The sequence below is a fragment of the Scyliorhinus torazame genome, chromosome 5, assembly GCF_047496885.1.
Source record: "Scyliorhinus torazame isolate Kashiwa2021f chromosome 5, sScyTor2.1, whole genome shotgun sequence".
NCBI lineage: Eukaryota > Metazoa > Chordata > Chondrichthyes > Carcharhiniformes > Scyliorhinidae > Scyliorhinus > Scyliorhinus torazame.
The window spans coordinates 225,089,252-225,105,681 of NC_092711.1; the positions used below are offsets into that span (position 1 = coordinate 225,089,252).

Here is a 16,430-nt window from a genome sequence, read left to right on the forward strand (position 1 = left end):
AGATCATTCATCCGCTTTCTGCACTGGATGGTGCTTCAAGGGTGGGTGGTGGCCTTGCTGACCTCCTGAGCAACGGCCTCCCAAGCCAGAGAGTTGAGTTTTGTGTGCAGCATGGTAGCACACGTGGCTAGCACTATGGCTTCACAGCGCCAGGGTCCCAGGTTCGATTCCCCACAGGGTCACTGTCTGTGCAGAGTCTGCACGTTCTCCCTGTGTCTGCATGGGTTTCCTCCGGGTGCGCTGGTTTCCTCCCACAGTCCAAAGACGTGCAGGTTAGGTGGATTGGCCATGCTCAATTGCCCTTAGTGTCCAAAAAGGTTAGGAGGGGTTATTGGGTTATGGGGATAGGGTGGGAGTGAGGGCTTAAGTGGGTCGGTGCAGACTCGATGGGCCGAATGGCCTCCTTCTGCCCTGTATGTTCTATGTATGTATGCTCTTTTGCTCTATCTCTGGGGTAGAGGACATGCCAATGGGCCTGGACTCCCCGAATAAAGGCCTCGAGGGCCCTGGCGCTGAAAGCTGGTGCTGCCTTCTTTGAAGCTGCGAGCTGTCCCCCTCTGCGCTGCTGGCGTCCTGCATAGTGTGGTGCAGGCAGGTGGGCTGGACTGGAGAGAGTAATATGAATGTGCTGGACTGGTATATAAATATGGTGCTGGGACATTTGAACCTGCCAGCTGAGGGCGGGTAGACAAATCAGCTGCATGCCCACCAGAGAGTCGGAGAGGAACTCTCCTGTACATAATTAATAATAATCAAAATGCTGAATCTGGCGCACATCCTGATTGGCAGGATGTACGCCACCAGAGCCAGCCGCCACTGCACTTCATCTCAAAATGGGAGAATTCGACCTTTTCTCTCTGGTGTTAGCTACAGTCATCATGATCCGTCAAATTGTGCGGTGGTGCATTCCTTGATGTGAGTGACATAGCTCTCTACCTGCCTTGTTTCTTCAGTAAAAGAGTCGGTTCTTGTCAGCTTCGACCTAGTATGACACTCTCTTGTGGGGACCATGAATTGGATTCAATTTGAATTGGTTTTTGGAGCAAGCAAGGAGATGGATTCAGGGCTTGCCCTTTCTGCTCTGTGCATTGTCTTTGTAACTCATGAGAAAGAAATACAAAACTTTTAACTGTCAGGAAACTGGCCTAATTCAATTTAAACCTTTGGTGAATTATTGTGAAGAATCACATGAGCAGAACTTATTTAATAAGTTATTGAGCAAGGAAGGAGTGTGGGTTAGAAAGACACATAAGCTTCAGGATTAGAAAAATAAATAAATTTAGAGTACCCAATTATTTTTCCCAATTAAGGGGCAATTTAGCGTGTCCAATCCACCTAACTTGCACATCTTTGGGTTGTGGGGGTGAAACCCACGCAAACACAGGGAGAATGCGCAAACTCCACACGGACAGTGACCCAGGGCCGGGATTCGAACCCCTGCCCACAGTGCCGTAGTCCCAGTGCTAACCACTGAACCACCGTGCTGCACTATCCATCTCAGTTTTGACGGTTTCAATTGATTGAACCCAAAACAGATTTCACAGAAATATGTTTGCGCTCTACAACAAAACATTCACAATTGAGGGCAGCACGGTGGCGCAGTGGGTTAGCCCTGCTGCCTCACGGCGCCGAGGTCCCAGGTTTGATTCCGGCTCTGGGTCACTGTCCGTGTGGAGTTTGCACATTCTCCCCGTGTCTGTGTGGGTTTCGCCCCCACAACCCAAAGATGTGCAGGTAGGTGGATTGGCCACACTAAATTGCCCCTTAATTGGAAAAAATGAATTGGGTACTCTAAATTTAAAAAAAAAACATTCACAATTGGAACATTTGGTTTATGGGCAATTTTTAATAAACATCAAAATTATAAAACCTTTTCAACAAATAAAGAATGAAAGATTTTTTCCTGTGATTGGTGCACCACAAGCAATTATTGGAAGAATGAAGGGAGTGGTTAAAGGACAATTTTATTCACGTGGGAGACAGTTGGAATCTGATCAGAGTTGGGTTTTGAGGCAGAGAATATAATAATTTAGGGGATAAACTGTCAGGAAAGTAAAACTTTAAAAGGATCTGGGAAAGGGTGGGCAAAATGGTTGGAGCATTCGGGCTGTGAAGAGCTGACACTGGCCCAGGAGATCAGAACATTCTTTGTTTATTCCTGTAAACAAAACTGGTTTTCATTATGATGGCTGTTGAAAATGAGATTCAAAGGCCTGCTTTGTGTCTTATTTGCATGCAGCTATGCATATTTTTGCGATGTGTAAAAGTAAAATCTCACTGTTAGCTACATCCCCCCCACCCCCATCCCCTTCAGTGAATCTGTGTGTACTTCTGCAGGGTGTACCAATTGTAATAGATACTTGAGTAAAATTGGGAAAATAGTTACACTGCCGCTGCAAATTTAAGTTGACATTGTAGAAAATCCAAGCTCCCTCCTCCTGGAACAGTCAAAGACATTATTTGGTAAAATAATTTCCACACTGCAGCAGTGTCAGTTACATTATCTGCAGGACCTTCAATGCTTGGATTGATTACACAACAAACCCTCCCCAGTGCCTGTATATGTGTGTGCTTGTACTTTGCAGTCTCTGTATGGCAACAAGGCTACACAGAACTAGCTGTAGCTCGGTAGTTAGTTTCTTATGGTTGCTGTAGCCCAGCGCCACCAGTGTCAGAGGCCACACCCTGTAGTACTTAAGAAGCAAAACGGATATGCTTGTGGGGCAGATTCTTGCTGGCATTCTGCAGAAATATCTACCATTTCTAATTTGAGTAACAAGATTGATGAAAATGGAAGGTGCCACCTTCTCACATGCTGAGGTTGCATTGCCTCTTGAGGCTGAAGAGAGGTGTGAGCAGAAGCCTTATCGTGAGATACGGGCAATATCTTTTTTTTAAAAAATGTTTATTCAAAGTTTTTCCAACAAAAATTTTCAACCAATTAAACCCATCCCATAACAGAAAAGAGAACAGAACAGAACAGAAACATATCGATCAAACATACTACAGAACTTATACAATGGGTTTCTCCCGCACATAATAACCCTCCCATATGCTTTTTTACAAGTACCCCTAGGGAAAAACCCCTCCCCCGCCCACCCAAATACTCCCCCCCCCCCCCCCCCCCCCCGAAAGAAACACCCCCCTCCCCTCCATCCCCCTCCCTGGGTTGCTGCTGCTGCTGACTGACCTCATTCTAACGCTCCGCGAGATAGTCTAGGAACGGTTGCTACCGCCTGAAGAATCCCTGCGCTAACCCTCTCAAGGCAAACTTTATCCTCTCCAGCTTAATGAACCCTGCCATGTCATTTATCCAGGCTTCTACACTGGGGGGCTTCACGTCCTTCCACATGAGCCAAGATCCTCCGCCGGGCTACCAGGGCGCAAAGGCCAGAATACCGGCCTCTTTCGCCTCCTGCACTCCCGGCTCGTCCGCCACCCCAAATAATGCCAGCCCCCAACTTGGCTTGACCTGGACTTTCACCACCTTGGACATAGTCTTCGCGAAACTCCTCCAGAACCCATCTAGTGCCGGGCACGACCAGAACATGTGGGCGTGATTTGCTGGGCTTCCTGAGCAGCTCCCACATCTGTCCTCCACCCCAAAGAACCTACTCCGCCTCGCCCCTGTCATATGCGCTCTGTGAATGACCTTAAACTGTATCAGGCTGAGCCTGGCACATGAGGAAGAGGAATTAACCCTACTCAGGGCATCAGCCCACATACCCTCTTCAATCTGCTCCCCCAACACCTCCTCCCACTTGCCCTTCAACTCCTCTACCGAAGCCTCCCCCTCTTCTTTCATCTCCTGATATATCGGCAAAACCTTGCCTTCTCCGACCCATTCACCCAAAATCACCCTGTCCTGAATCCCCTGTGCCGGGAGCAATGGGAATCCCCTCACCTGCCGCCTCACAAACGCCCTCACTTGCATATACTGAACGCATTTCCCGGGGGTAGCCCAAACTTCTCCTCCAGCGCCCCTAGGGTCGCAAACGTCCCGTCTATAAACAGGTCGCCCATCCTTCTGATCCCTGCCTGATGCCAGCTCCGAAACCCCCCGTCCATCCTTCCTGAGACGAACCGATGGTTCTCCCGGATCGGGGACCACACCGAGGCTCCCATCTCACCCCTATGTCGTCTCCACTGCCCCCAGATCTTTAGCGTTGCCGCAACCACCGGACTCGTGGTGTACCTTGTCGGCGAGAGCGGCAGCGGTGCCGTCACCAGCGCCCTCAGGCTCGTTCCTGTGAAGGACGCCACCTCCAACCTCTTCCATGCCACCCCCTCTCCCTCTATTACCCACTTACGGATCATCGCCACATTGGCTGCCCAATAATAGTCACCCAGATTCGGCAACGCCAGCCCTCCCTGTCCCTACTACGCTCCAGAAACCCCCTCCTTACCCTCGGGGTCTTGTTTGCCCACACAAAAACCATGATGCTCCTACCTACCGCTTAAAAAAAGGCCTTGGTAATCATAATAGGAAGGCACTGAAACACAAAAAGAAACTTCGGGAGGACCATCATTTTAATCGACTGCACCCTGCCCGCTAGCGAGAGTGGCAACACATCCCATCTTTTGAAGTCCTCCTCCATCTGCTCCACCAGCCGCGTCAAATTAAGTTTGTGCAGGGCCCCCCAGCTCCTAGCTACCTGGATCCCCAAGTACCGAAAGCTCCTTTCCGCCCTCTTCAACGGTAGGTCGTCTATCGCTCTTCCCTGGTCCCCCAGATGCACCACAAAGAGCTCACTCTTCCCTACACTGAGCTTGTAGCCCGAGAAGTCCCCAAACTCTCTTAGGATCCGCATGACCACCACCATCCCCTCCACTGGATCCGCCACATACAGCAACAGGTCGTCTGCATACAGCGACACTCGATGCTCCTCTCCCCCTCGGACCACCCCCCTCCAGTTCCTGGACTCCCTTAATGCCACGGCCAAAGGCTCAATTGCTAATGTAAACAACAGGGGGGACAGGGGGCACCCCTGCCTCGTCCCTCGATACAGCCGAAAATACTCCAACCTCTGCCGATTCGTAGCCACACTCGCCACCAGGGCTCTATATAGTTTAACCCACCTGATAAACCCCTCCCCAAACCCAAACCTCCGCAACACTTCCCAGAGATACTCCCACTCCACCCGGTCAAAGGCCTTCTCCGCGTCCATAACTGCCACTATCTCCGCCTCTTCCTCCACCGAGGGCATCATAATCACATTGAGGAGCCTCCGCACATTGGTGTTTAGCTGCCTGCCCTTTACAAATCCCGTCTGGTCCTCATGAATCACCCCCGGGACACAGTCCTCAATTCTCGTAGCCAGCACTTTTGCCAACAACGTATCATCCACGTTGAGGAGCGAGATCAGTCTGAGACAGACAATATCAAGTATGTGGCGGCACGGTAGCACATGGGCGGCACGGTAGCATAGTGGTTAGCACTGTTGCTTCACAGCCCTCAGGACCAGGCTTTGATTTCCGGCTTGGTCACTGTCCTGTCTGTATGGATCAGTAAGAAGTCTTACAACACCAGGTTAAAGTCCAACAGGTTTGTTTCGATGTCACTAGCTTTCGGAGCGCTGCTCCTTCCTCACCTGAGGAAGGAGCAGCGCTCCGAAAGCTAGTGACATCGAAACAAACCTGTTGGACTTTAACCTGGTGTTGCAAGACTTCTTACTGATCTCACCCCAGTCCAACGCCGGCATCTCCACATCATGTCTGTATGGAGTCTGAATGTTCTCCCCGTGTCTGCGTCGGTTTCCTCCGGATGCTCCGGTTTCCTCCCACAAGCCCCGAAAGACATGTTGTTAGGTGATTTTGACATTCTGAATTCTCCCTCAGTGTACCCGAACAGGCTCCGTAGTGTGGCAACTAGGGGATTTTCACAGTAACTTCATTGCAATGTTAATGTAAGCCTACTTGTAACAATAATAAAGTATTATTAGTATTATGTAGACCCTTGTGGTCATGTGAATGCTGGGATGATGTGGGTCCAAAAGCCATCACATGTCGGGAGTGTTGGAGTTCTACCCTGGGCTTGGGCAGACATACAGCATAATAATAATAATCTATTGCCACAGGTAGGCTTACAGAAATGCTGCAATGAAGTTCCTGTGAAAATCCGGGAGAAAACCCACGCAGACATGGGAGAAGGTGCAGACTCTGCACAGACAGTGACCCAAGCCGGGAATCGAACCTGGGTCCCTGGCGCTGTGAAGCATCATTGCTAACCACTGTGCTACCGTGCCGCCCATATGGGTGTATTAGCGAGAGGCAGCACGGTTTTGTGAAGGGGAGGTCGTGTCTCACTAACTTGATAGAGTTTTTCGAGCAGGTCACAAAGATGATTGATGCAGGTAGGGCAGTGGATGTTGTCTATATGGACTTCAGAAAGGCCTTTGACAAGGTCCCTTTATAGAGGGTGCAGAAGAGATTTACCAGGATGTTGCCCGGTATGGACGGAATTGGCTATGAGGAGAGGTTGAATAAACTTGGTTTGTTCTCACTGGAACGAAGGAGGTTGAGGGGTGACTTGATAGATGTCTAAAAAATTATGAGGGGCATAGACAGAATGGATAGTCAGGGACTTTTTCCCAGGGTAGAGGGGTCAATTACTAGGGGGCATACATTTAATGTGCAAAGGGCAAGCTTTTTACACCGAGGGTAGTGGGTGTCTCGAACTCGCTGTTGGAGAAGGTGGTAGAAGCGGGGACGATATCTTGACAAATACTTTTTTTTATTTTATAAATTTAGATTACCCAATTATTTCTTCCAATTAAGGGGCAATTTAGCGTGACCAATCCACCTACTCTGCACATTTTTGGGTTGTGGGGGCGAAACCCACGCAGACACTGGGAGAATGTGCAAACTCCACACGGACAGTGACCCAGAGCCGGGATCGAGCCTGGGACCTCAGCGCCGTGAGGCAGCTGTGCTAACCACTCGGCCACCATGCTGCCCTATCTTGACAAATACATGAATAAGATGGGACTAGAGGTTTACGGACCCCAGAAGTGTAGAAGTTTTTAGTTTAGACGGGCAGCATGGTTGGCGCAGGCTTGGAGGGCCGAAGAGCCTAGAATCATAGAAGTTTACAGCATGGAAACAGGCCCTTCGGCCCAACCAGTCCATGCCGCCCAGTTTTTACCATTCAGCTAGTCCCAGTTGCCCGCACTTGGCCCATAACCCTCTATACCCATCTTACCCATGTAACTATCTAAATGCTTTTTAAAAGACACAATTGTACCCGCCTCTACTACTACCTCTGGCAGCACATTCCAGACACTCACTACCCTCTGAGTGAAGAAATTGCCCCTCTGAGCCCTTCTGAATCTCTCCCCTCTCACCTTAATAGAATGTTCCTGTGCTGTACTTTTCTTTGTTCTTTGTTCATATTGTTGATCCTCCCTGGTCACCAGTTTTCATAGAATAGATTCATAGAATTTACAGTGAAAAAGAAGGAGGCCATTCGGCCCATCGAGTCTGCACCGGCTCTTGGAAAGAGCACCCTTTACCCAAGGTCCACACCTCCACCCTATCCCCATAACCCAGTAACCCCATCCAACCCAGTAACCCTACCCAACACTAAGGGCAATTTTGGACACTAAGGGCAATTTATCATGGCCAATCCACCTAACCTGCACATCTTTGGACTGTGGGAGGAAACCGGAGCACCCGGAGGAAACCCACGCACACACGGGATGTGCAGACTCCGCACAGACAGTGACCCAAGCCGGAATTGAACCTGGGACCTTGGAGCTGTGAAGCAATTCTGCTATCCACAATGCTACCGTGCTGCCCTCAATTATTGCAACCCAGTGCTTCTACAAAGTTGGCGGCCCTAGAGTGGTGTTGTCAGAGGTTTAGAACAAAAGTAACTTCTTACCCATGTGTGGTGGATGGGGCTATATATAGTGTGCCAGAAATGGGCAGTGAATATTTGCTAACAATTTTGAATGCTGCCGAATGCTCCATTATTCTTAGAGTTGCTTTATTTGGCAGCTTCCAGTTGTCAAGGTGGTACGGAGGCTCTTGAGGTGCTCAAAATTCCAGCTGTCAGGTGGATTTCACGACCCTTCTGGAAAAAGTGGTAGCCCTGGTGGCTGTTTACTTGCACCAGAAACAATGTGGCAAACTCTTGCAGCTAACAATGGGTTGAGCAAGTTGAGAAGAGTGCAGTTTCTGATTCACTGTACTTCCCCACCCAGCAATGTGGAATTCACTCTGTTGGGTAATATCTTAGATCCACCTCCTGAAACCCGACATCAATCTCCTTTTATGGAGTGACACTTTGCACCGACATTTGTTCACGATGAAAGGCCTCGCATGCGCGGTTTCGTGTGTTATTCATGTGTGTCGCAGTCAAAGGGCCCCGCTTTGTCCTATTCCGTATTCTTGTAACTCAAGTCGTCAAACCTGAAATTCCGCCTTAACCATGTCTGCGCTGAATCTAGGTGTGACATTCCTCACTCATTAGTTCATCTTTTATTCCTTCTGACCTGCACACACACCTCAATCACAGTCTGTCAGCAGTTTCACCTGCCCCTCCCCTGCTGGCTGTTTGCAATCTGCTTTTCCTCTGAGTTTTTGCTTCATTTCCTGGGCTTCCTTGCTCACCTTTCTCTTTCCTTGAATAGTTTTTTTTTGTTTGCTGCTGGCTTTGTCAAAGACTGTGTTTCATTAACCCCAGGCCTTTTAATGTCGCAGCTGAGTGTGGACTACCTCCTTTGAAGTGCAAATGACATATTTAACCCTTGCAGTGTTCCTGCTGAAGAGAGCCTCTTTGGTGTTGATAGGAATCTAGTGGTTCGCAGAAAGCTGACCTGTAATTGTTTCATGTCAGCATCCAGGTAAATCACTTATCACAAGGTCACAAGGTGTAGATTTACCTTGTGGGCTTTGATATAATTTGGTCTGGCTCTTTTCAAAGGAAAATGCCATGAATACGAAATTCTGGGCCCTCCTGACGAGCTCTCACTGTTCGAAGTAGTAGCAGAGGAAGGTTCTGGAAGCAAAGAAAACCACAGAGCTGAGCCAATTGTTTCCTTTTAAGAACTGCTCAGGTTTATGCGGCCGGCTAACATATATTGCTGTAGTGACATTAATCCCACTACGTTAAAGCATTGATCCTGTAACCCACCATTTTAATGCCTCACTCTTATCTGGCTCTGGAGCAATACAGGGTGCTGGAGAGGTCCAGCTTTAATGACACAGAAAAGAGGTGAATGCCTTGACCGTGAGAAATCTTCTGAGGGACATAATGAAAGTTTTATGGTGTGATTCAGATAACAAAATGGGAAGGAAGCAAGTATAACGTTGGACATGTTCAGGCCACTGGGATGTCAGTAAAATGTAATGGCGAGCATGTTAGGTTTTCGTTCCGTTTAGCGTGGGGGAAAAACCCTGGGGTAGGATGGGAGGTGTACTGATTTCCTATTTTAAAATGTTATGTCTGAATAGGGTATTTAAAAGTGAACAACTCATGGGTATGATACCATTAGTTGCAGGTCAGATACTGATGATGGCTGAGTTGGAAACAATTCAAAGCAATGAATGAAAACATAAGTATATGGGAAGAGCTGTGAATTCTCTCTATCCCCCAGATAGCACACTGCAATCATTGACTGTGAACCTCTCTGGTAATGTTCAAAATGTTCACCAAAGTGGCAAATTGTGTAACCCAGCTGCAGCAGTTGATAATGTTTTATGTGTAGTACTGTCATGGGATGGAGACAAAGATGTGTAAATGAAGAGAAATGTTGTGCGTACAGCATTGTCTATGGTGAATATATTGTTAAGAGCTGGTGATCTTCAAGTAGAATCACCACCTTTGTTCTCAACCGGCTCACTGCGGATCAGACCTGCATCTATTTCAGAAACTTCGGCCTATTTATTTGCATGTACTGGCACCCTTAATTTAGCTCTACTGTGCTGGGGAGGTCTTGGTGGTGGAACTGCTAATGGTCTTTATTCTTCCAGCATTTATTGCCCATGCAAGTTTCCCTTGAACTGAGTGAATTGCTTAGGCCATTTCAGAGGGCAGTTAAGAATCAGTGACATTTCTATTGGTCTGGAGTCGCATGTAGGCCAGACACGGTGAGGATGGCAGATTTCCTTTCCGAAAGAACATTAGTGAACCAGATGGGTTTTTACAATAAAATGACAACAGTTTCGTGGCCACCATTACTGAGACCAGCTTTAAATTGCAAATTTTATTAATTGAATTTAAATCCACTAGTTAAGGTGGTGGATTTGAACCTGTGTCCCTGGAACATGAGCATTCACCCTTGGGTTTCTAGTGCAGTGACAATTACCACTTTCCCCTAATTAGCATGAAATCTTTGCATCATCATATATTTTGTTATTTAATCTCTCCTAGCCTCTGCCCCATCACAGTCCTTCTCCTTTGTTCCTTTCACATGCTCCCTTTCACTGGTTTAAAAACGCTTCCATTTCGATCATCTTCAGTTCAATGAAAGGTCGTCGACCGGAAACGTTAACTCTGCTTCCCTCCACAGATGCTGCCTTCTGCGTGGTTTCTTTCTCAGTTTATTTTTTGGTTTATATGCCAGATTTCCAGGACCAGCAACGGCATTATTTTGCTTTTGTATCTGAAAGATGTTGTGAAAATTCAGTTGTCATCCTGTCTGGTTCACAATTCACCAGCACGATTTAATGGCCCCATCGCGCCCGACCTGGTGACACGACAAGACCGTTAAATCTCTTGCGAGATTCGCGACGCCCAATGTCTCACATGATTCAACGGAATCTTGCAAAAGTCGTAATCAGGATCTTGCCTTCACAGGGTGAGATACAGGCATACATACTTAAATGATCCATTAGATTAATTTAAGTGTGTCTGCGCTGTATTCTCCAGGGGCCTGGAGATTAACAGGCATGCCTGGGAAACCTCGCCAGGGCGCCATTTGTAACTGGTCCAGACATAGAACATAGAGAATCTCTACAGTGCAGAAGGAGGACATTCAGCCCATCAAGTCTGCATCTACCCTCTGAAAGAGCGCCCCATCTCCACCCTCTCCCCGTTACCCAGTAACCCCACCTAACCGTTTGGACACTAAGGGACAATTTAGCATGATCAAGCCACCTAACCTGAACATCTTTGGACTGTGGGAGGAAACCGGAGCACCCGGAGGAAACCCACGCAGACACAGGGAGAACGTGCAAACTCTACACAGTCGCCCAAGGCTGGAATTGAACTTGGGTCCCTGTGAGGCAGCAGTTCTAACCACTGTGTAACCGTGCCTCCCATAAAATGAACATGGATAAGGTGTAATGGCATCGGGGGTGAGGGTAAGGGGGGGGAAGAGGAGGAGGTCTCCCAGGCCATTGGAGACCCCCCAAGTATCCAGGCTCTGGGCAGGGTGGTACCCAGACAGCTTAACACTGCCAGGCTGGCAGGGGCACTGACAGGGTGCCAGGCTGGCAGTGCCAGGGTGCCTGGTTGCCCCTGCCAGTGGTAGGACCCAGGGGTGCCTTGCCCTTAAGAGCTTGATGTGTGGCCTCGGCGGGGCGTTCCTCCCTGAGGCCAAAGAACATGACAAAGTGCCATTAAGTAGCAATGTTTAAATACTCCGCTAAACATACCCGAAACGGGACTCTCTTGTCCCGTTACATCACACCCATTGTCCATCACATTATCACCATCTCCTTATCTCTCTAACCTCTTGCTGCCTTACAACCTCTGCACTCCTCCAATTCTGGCCTCTTGTGCATTTCCTATTTTAATAATTTCACCAATGGTCGCCGTGCTTTCAGCTTCTGGATCCCGATCTGGAATTCCCTTCCTAAATCTCTGCCTCACTCCCTCTTTCTCCTTTTAAGATGTTCCTTATAACCTGCCTCTTTAACCAAGTGCTTGGTCTGACCTCCTCAAGTGGCTTGATATCAAATTCTGCTTGGAGCCTTAGGCCATGTTAAAAGGCATTATATGGGTGCGGCACGGTGGCCCAATGGTTAGCACTGCTGCCTACAGCCCTGAGGACCTGGGTTCGATCTCGGCCCCGGGTCACTGCCTGTGTGGAGTTTGCACATTCTCCCCGTGTCTGCGTGTGTTTCACTCCCACAACCCAAAGATGTGCAGCGTAGGTGGATTGGTCACGCTAAACGTTTTATCCGGGTGCTCTGGTTTCGTCTCACAAGTCCTGAAAGATGTGCTATTAGGTGAATTGGACGTTCTGAATTCTCCCTCTGTGTAACCGAACAGGTGCCGGAATGTGGCGACAAGGGGCTTTTCGCAGTAACTTCATTGCAGTGTTAATGTAAGACTACTTGTGACAATAAAGATTATTATTATTATTATAAAATTGGAGGCGAGGACATATTTGAAAACTATTTTAAAAGAACATACTTTCCTGTCGAGTCTTATTAGCTCAGGTGGGTGAGGGTAGGAGCAAGGTCATTTCAATCCCTACAATGCAAAAGGAGGGCATTCGGTTCATCGAGTCCGCACTGACCCTCTGAAAGAGCGCCCTACCTAGGTCCAATCCCCCACTCTATCCCCGTCACTCCACCTAGGGATAATTTAACACGACCAAACCTGTCCACCTAACCTGCACATCTTTGGACTGTGGGATGAAGCAAGAGCACCCGGAGGAAACCCACACAGACATGTGAAGAATGTGCAAACTCCTCCAAGACAGTCGCCCGAGGTCGGAATCGAACCCGGGTCCCTGGCGCTGTGAGGCAGAAGTGCTAACCACTGTGCCACCCCTAGCCCCTGGAACTCAGTCACCATCTTCCAGTTAAACCAGTAACATTCTGAACGACAAGCTTCATCCGTTCTAACTGCACAACTTCACTGCTACTTAGGCAGCACGGTGGCGCAAAGAGTTAGTCCTGCTGCCTCACGGCGCCGAGGTCCCAGGTTCGATCCCGGCTCTGGGTCACTGTCGTTGTGGAGTTTGCACATTCTCCCCGTGTTTGCGTGGGTTTCGCCCCCACAACCCAAAAGATATGCAGGCTAGGTGGATTGAACATGCTAAATTGCCCCTTAATTGGAAAAATGAATTGGGTACTCTAAATTTAAAAAAAAAACTTCACTGCTACTTAATGGGAATGTGCTTGTAATTGCTCAGTTCTTTCCACAATTTTAATCAGTGTTAATCTCTTCTTTACATGAAGCAAACATAATATTCCTGCCAATAAGAACACATGACCACCTTGGGATTCTGGTATTTTGTTCCATGTAATTAATTTTACTTTTGGGGTTTTTTCTATGTATGTCGTACATGCTTCAGTTCTTCCTACTGCTCTATAGTTCCATAATCCTCCCTATATAGCGCCTAGCTTTTGACCATCTCTGGAATTCTGAACGGTACAAAGTTACCACAACAATTGGTTGAACTGCCTTCATGATAATGGTGAGAAGGGTGGCCATCATAGAATTCATAGAATCCCTACAGTGCAGAAGGAGGCCATTCGGCTTATTGTGTCTAAGCACCCTACCTAGGCTCATGCCCCACCCTATTCCCATAACCCAGTAACCACACCTGACCTTTTAGATACAGAAAACGTAGCATCGCCAATCCACTTAACCTGCACATCCACCCAGGCTCTTCAGCAATAAGATTGGGGCAAGAATTCCAGGCAAAAAGCATTGTCCCAAAGCTTTCCCTTTGATTATAGAAGCAAGGACAGGCAAAGCAATGTTTATGTGTTTCCTTTTAATTTGCTTGGGATGCCTGTAAATCATTGTTCGTGTTTAGAATAGCGAGACCCCATCGCTTCTTGGCCTTTTGGCTAAGATCAAGTGTAGTATCTGCTCTGCCTTTTGGCTCAGATCTGGTATGTCTCTCTTGTGGGGACTGTGAATTGGATTCAATTTGAATTGGTTTTTGGAGCAGGCAAGGAGCTGGATTCGGGGTTCACCCCTGTCCACACTCTGAACCCTGGCTTTGTAACTCGGATAAAGCAATTAAACATTTTTTAAAGAAAGAATAGCGAGACCCGGTTGAATTGTTGGATATTTTCAATGATGCTGGATGAAATTCCTTTATCCAGCTGACAAGAGAATGTTGACGTAAGTGTTTTGAGACCATGGTAACCAAAAGATAACTAGCGTTAAAGGCGTAAATGATTAGTTTTTAATTGTTTTGGAAGCGAGTCAACAAATGTAACATTTTCTTCCCCAGAAACATTTAGAAGTTTCCATTTGCTCACTGCTGGTCTGGCCTTCGGGAGTGGGGGGGTGGGGGTGTTGGGGGGGGGGGGGGGGGGGAGGAATGTCCTTGTGGGTAAAGGTGTTGCTCATTTTACCACAAAACTGAAAGGGTAAGTGGGTGGATTTGCAGTCGTGTGCACCTTTACACCCAGATAAAGGTGTTGACTATTAAGGCAGACCAGGTGCTGTGGACATTTTGCAGCTCTGGCTTATTGGTTGTCACCAGGTTAGCTGTGAGGCACCAACTGAGTAGCTCTTCCTTCTCGGGGTCTTTGAGTCCAGCGACATTGAGTCTCCTGCAGCAGAGTTTTTTCTGCCTCTGCTGGTTCAGGGTTTCAGGGATGGAAATGGTAGAGCGGATTAGTCGGTGGTCAGTCCAGTAGTTGTCAGCTCCGGTCATGCCGCAGGTGATGCGGAAGTCTTTGCGGTCCCTTGCTCGGACAGTGATAATGATCCGCCTTAAAAGCCACCATAGTGAACACCTGAGAGGAGATACTTAGGCTCTCGACCAGGAAACACCAAGATTGGTTGGACGAGAACGATCAGGAGATCCAGCATCTCCTTGACCACAATGAAACGCGTTCGTGAACTGACAGCTCTACCAAAACCCGAGTGAGTGGAAACAAGTCGACATGCAACTGGAGGCCGAGGTGCAAAAAAGAACTTGTGACCTGGAAAACAGATGGTGGATGAAAAGAGCGCAGGAGACTCAGCAACTCACCAACAACCATGATGTGCATGGCTTCTTCAGTGCAATAAAAGCTATCTATGGTCCGGCTACCCATTGACCCACCCTGCTGAGAGCCAAAAACAAGATAGGCGTTCATCAAAGACACAGAGGTGGTCAATGACAGCTGGAGAGAGCACTTCAAGGACATCCTCAACCAAGACACACAGCCTTTGATGCAAATGCCATCAACACCATTCCACAACACGTTACTCGCCACCATATCAGTGCAACCCCAGCTCGCTGTGAGATTGAGAAAGCCAAGCGGCAGCTGAAGAACAAGGCTCTCCAAACTTGTGTTCTTCCTTCCAAACTCTTGGAAGGAAGAACACAGTTCTGCTGCACTGGGGTATATTATTATTCCATTGCAAAAAGATCAGCTAGGCATTTTTATCAGAACAGCCAGGATGTCGTCGCTGCCTTATTTATCACTCTGCTTGTGGGATGGCAACAACTATTAGCCGCTCAGTCCTCCCCTACTCCCAAATGGAATTAATTACAAGGCAAGAAATGTTATTGCTTGGGAAACGGAAAATGTTTCCAGCTTTCTTATGTGAAGTTAGACTCAAGTCTCCAGCATGCTCCCCCCCCCCCCCCCCCGCACGACACTGCTGTCTCATTCTTAACTTCCATCCGGTCTTACCTCCTGCTGTCCTTCAGGAAGACTGCCAATTTAATGCTGGATTAAAAAAAAAGAGGCCTGGTGTTCATCTGACCCCACCTAGAGAGAAAGGGCAGATCCTGCTTGGATGTTCGATTTACGTCCTGCTCGATTTCGTGAGCTGAATCTTCAGGTCGCGCTGACATATGGAATAGAGCCTGAAAACTACAAGGCTGCTGGCAATGGGACTTGGATAGGCCATGATGCAGGCAGCCAATTGGTCTTGTTAAGAGCCTTGTTAACAGGAATTAAGTAGATCAACTTGAGATTTTCCAGTCATCCTTCATTTTGAGATGCAACGGTGCAGATCACCTCCCACGAGGAAGTCCAGTGTCTCAGCCATCATACCAGTGTTCCCTATGGGCCTGCTGGCCCTGCCTGCCTGGTTGGGACTGGAGTCACAATGGTTGTTTTTTTCCCATTTTTAATTAAAGTTTTAGGAAGTGGAAGAGAGAGGGCAACTTCTTTTGAAGCTGCAGTTATTTACCAAGTTTTTGCAGTTGGCTGTTCCTCTGAAGCCTGGCCCTCATGGACAGGAAACCTGTCCCCATGTTCATTAAGGAGGCGGCCAAGTCAAACCTGCTGACCACGGTTGGGTTTGTGACCTGGAAACAGTCCTGGCTTCTGTTTACAGAATGTACAGTGCAGAAGGAGGTCATACGTCCCATCGAGACTGCACCGGTCCTTGGAAAGAGCACCCTACTTAAGCCCACACCTCCACCCTATCCCTGTAACTCAGTATTCCCACCTAACATTTTTAGGTCACTAAGGGCAATTTAGCATGGCCAATCCACCTAACCTGCACGTCTTTGTACTGTGGGAGGAAACCGGAGCACCCGGAGGAAACCCACGCAGACAAGGGGAGA

The 16,430-nt window shown here is 48.1% G+C and overlaps 1 protein-coding gene, 1 long non-coding RNA gene and 1 pseudogene across 12 annotated transcripts in view; 2 read left to right on the top strand and 1 right to left on the bottom strand.

The window, feature by feature from the left end:
• LOC140420974 (ETS-related transcription factor Elf-1-like) overlaps positions 1–16,430 on the top strand; it is a 371,469-nt gene that overhangs the window by 251,568 nt on the left and 103,471 nt on the right. The window lies entirely within an intron of this gene.
• The window catches only part of LOC140420975 (uncharacterized), a 55,372-nt gene that overhangs the window by 5,661 nt on the left and 33,281 nt on the right, over positions 1–16,430 (bottom strand). Inside the window, exon 1 of one of the 5 annotated variants that reach the window (XR_011946647.1) lies at positions 15,547–15,623. The exons of the other annotated variants lie outside the window; for them this stretch is intronic. This is a non-coding gene — a long non-coding RNA (uncharacterized lncRNA). Of the gene's footprint in view, positions 1–15,546; positions 15,624–16,430 lie in introns of those variants that run through there. 5 annotated transcript variants of the gene reach the window in all.
• On the top strand, positions 13,736–13,940 carry LOC140422836 (U2 spliceosomal RNA; annotated as a pseudogene).